The sequence below is a fragment of the Dermacentor silvarum genome, chromosome 4, assembly GCF_013339745.2.
Source record: "Dermacentor silvarum isolate Dsil-2018 chromosome 4, BIME_Dsil_1.4, whole genome shotgun sequence".
NCBI lineage: Eukaryota > Metazoa > Arthropoda > Arachnida > Ixodida > Ixodidae > Dermacentor > Dermacentor silvarum.
In genome coordinates, this window is record NC_051157.2 from 144,617,582 (window position 1) to 144,620,806 (window position 3,225).

The following is a 3,225-nucleotide window of genomic DNA, read 5'->3' on the forward strand; positions in this document are numbered from 1 at the left end:
TAACCCCTGCAGGAGGGCCTTTTCGGACACCCCCTTCGCCTTTTGGCTATGAACGATTCTGTCAATAGCCAATCTCTGATTTCCCTTGGACTGCGACGCATCAAGTAATTGTTTGAGGAGGTTCCACTTGCCTCCCACTCTCATCTGTCCGTCAACCGAAGAACATACTTCGTTCCACTGCTGTTTCGACAGTTCAATAGAGTAGGCTTCAATCTCGCGATTCAGCTGCGCAATTTTCTTTCGAAGCCTGCGATTTAATCTTTGCTTCCTCCATCGGGCTAGGATGGAATTCTTGGCCTCTAAGAGGTGCGCGAGACGCGCATCCATCCGATCAACCCTCAGGTACGTTTTGACAACCTTGGTCGCAGCATTAGCATCCTCCTTGAGCCTTGCAAAGAGGCTGTCTAAGCTGTCACATTCATCCTGGTCCTCCTTTCGCAATTTCCGAAAGGCATCCCAGTCCGTCACTTTAAATTCTTTGAGGGGAGCTGCATTGACTGCTAGGGTAATAGCCAATATGAAGTGGTCGCTACCTAGGTTCTCTTGTAAATTTTGCCACCCTGCTCCTGGGACGTTCTTGACGAACGCCAAGTCCGGAGTTGTGTCTCGGGCCACCGACGTGCCAGTTCTCGTCGGGTATTGCGGATCCGTAATAAGTTCCAGCGAACAGTCCGATACCGCCTTTAGGAGATTGTTACCCTTGGGGGATTGCCTATGGTAGCCCCAAGCGTCGTGCGGAGCATTAAAGTCTCCCGCTACCACGATGGGGGCTCCCTTGGCTAGAGCCACCGCTTTTGCCATGATAGAAGCGAACGCCTGCCGGTTGTCCGACGGCGAGCTGTAGACATTCAGGATGAAAACGTTGTTTTTGAGCCAGCTGTTGGGGATGATTTCGACCTTAATCACCTCCGCCCTGGTTTTGCCCAGTTGTAATACGTGTTCTTGAAAGGAGCATTTTCGTGCGACCAAGGTTGCCAAACCACGCTTCCCCTTCTCGCGCACCGAGACTACTCGATAGCCCGGGAAGGTTAGCGCATCACCTAGAGTTTCCTGTAATATAATTACGTGCGGTTTGACCGCCTGAGAAGCAACGAACTGCTGCAGCGGAGCCCTGCGCCTTTTGAAAATAGCGCAGTTCCACTGCCACAGGACCAGCTGATTAGTGTTGCCCGCCATGATTACTGTTCTCAATTAGCCACTCCCTTATGGGGTTCACTGCTACAGCGCCTGAAGGTGACTGTGCAATGCTCGGGCCTTTCGGAGGCGAGCGTGCCGTAGCTAGCGCTGCCTGCGTACTTTCAAGAGACGACACTCTTTTAAGTAGGGTAGTCATGCTATCAGCAAGTTGTTTAATCGATTGCTGCATGCTTTCCAGTGCCATGGTGTTGGACTCGGTCTCCATAGAGTCCCACTCCCCTTGCGGGGGCGAGGCCCTACGTTTACCCGAGCGCGCCTGTGCCTCCCCTGGCGGGGGCATCTGCTGTCTCTTGCCCTGCGAGGAGTAAGATTTGCGGAACGACTCAAAGTCAGCCCTCATCTGTTGAAGCTCGGCCTTCAGGCGAGCATTCTCTTGGACCAACGTAGCTACCCTGGGGTCTTCCCTATGCTCAGGCAATGCTACCTGCGTTACCTTTCGTGGCGGCGCCGCTGGCTTCGGCTTGGCACGATCCGCCCAGGTAGGCTCTTTCTGGATCCGCACCCGGGAGTGAGAGCGCCCTCTGGAGCGAGAGCGAGAGCTGCGCCGGCGGCCAGCTGGCGTGACGGCGCGCCCCCGCCTGGGAGCACTTGCCACGCTGGAATCACGTGGCCGGCCTTCCTGGGCCAGCTGTTGCTGAGTCTTTTTGGCGTGCTTTCGGCGCCGTCTTCTCCGTCGCACGACGTAAGGGACTTGAAAGCGTTCTTTACACGTTCTGTCTGCAATGGGATGTGGCCCTCCGCAAAGGGCACATTTCGGTGAGCACTGGTGATCTTCGGGTGGGGAGGCGAGTCCACAGCCTCTGCACACCCTCTTGTTTGGGTTGGGGCAAACATCGGCCCTGTGGCCTAGGCTTCCACACGCGTAACACACGTCGGTTTGGCGCTTGTAGAGTGTGCAGCGTAGCAAGCTGACGCCGCACATGACGTAGTTTGGCACCTGCATGCCGTCGAAAAGCACAACCACCGTCGTGGTGTTCTTGATCCTCTTGGCTTCTAGGGCCTTTGGATTTCGGTGGTTGACAATCATCGTTTGGAGCTGGGCCTCGCTGATGTCAGTGTCCACGCCTCGTATGACTCCTTTACAGGTGTTATCGGGGGCCGCCATATATGCCGCCACCTTGTATGATCCTTCGCTTAGTCGAATCTGTTGGATCCCTGCGTAGGCGTTTGCATTCTTCTTCGCCGGAGTGGAAACGACGAGAATGTTCTGGGCAACGTTAGGGCAAACGATGTCACCCTCGGTCTCTGCCGGGGCTAAAGCATCCGCCATGGCAAGAGCTTGTGCGAGCCTAATTTGGCATGTTTTTCTGATGTCAAGTCCATCCCTCGGCCTGACGATAATTCGTATGGGGTCCCTCGGTAGCCGGGGGAGCCTCGATGCGGCTGCGAGGCGCTTCATCGCGCCTTGCGGGGCTGCCGTGCGGCGGCCTCCCTTCGAGCCCACGTGCGATGCGTTGCCCGCCGAAACTGGCGTTTCTACACGAGCTTTCTTGTTCCTGCCCAGCGCTGTCGTCCAACCAGGGCTATTCGCTTCTTCGCGAGAGATATCCTCTCCCTCCACCATCTCTACTTCGGGCATGTTGCCCCTCTTCGTCGAGGTAGGCCTAAGCCTACCCGCGCCTCGCCGGCGTGGTCCACACGAAAAGTTCCAATAATTTGGCAAAACGACCACTCACCGAAAAAGGTCCGGTGTCGACGTGATCCCCTGAAGTTACTGCGTCGAATGATGCACAGCTTGGGAACCACAAAAATCTGACCGAAAACATTTAAATGAGCCGGAGCCGATCTGTCCACATCCGCACTGGTCGGCGCCTTCTTCTTCTTCTGGGTATATACACATGAAGACGATGATGAACTACACAGTTATCGCTCACAATATATATATATATATAAGATGGTCTTGACTGCTATGAATATTATTTCAGCGAATGAGAGTTTTATGCATGCAGTCTTTACTAATAAGTGTGTGTGTTACTGCAAACACGTGCGCTTATTTCGGAAGGGAGTTCTCACTTTTTCAATTGGTGC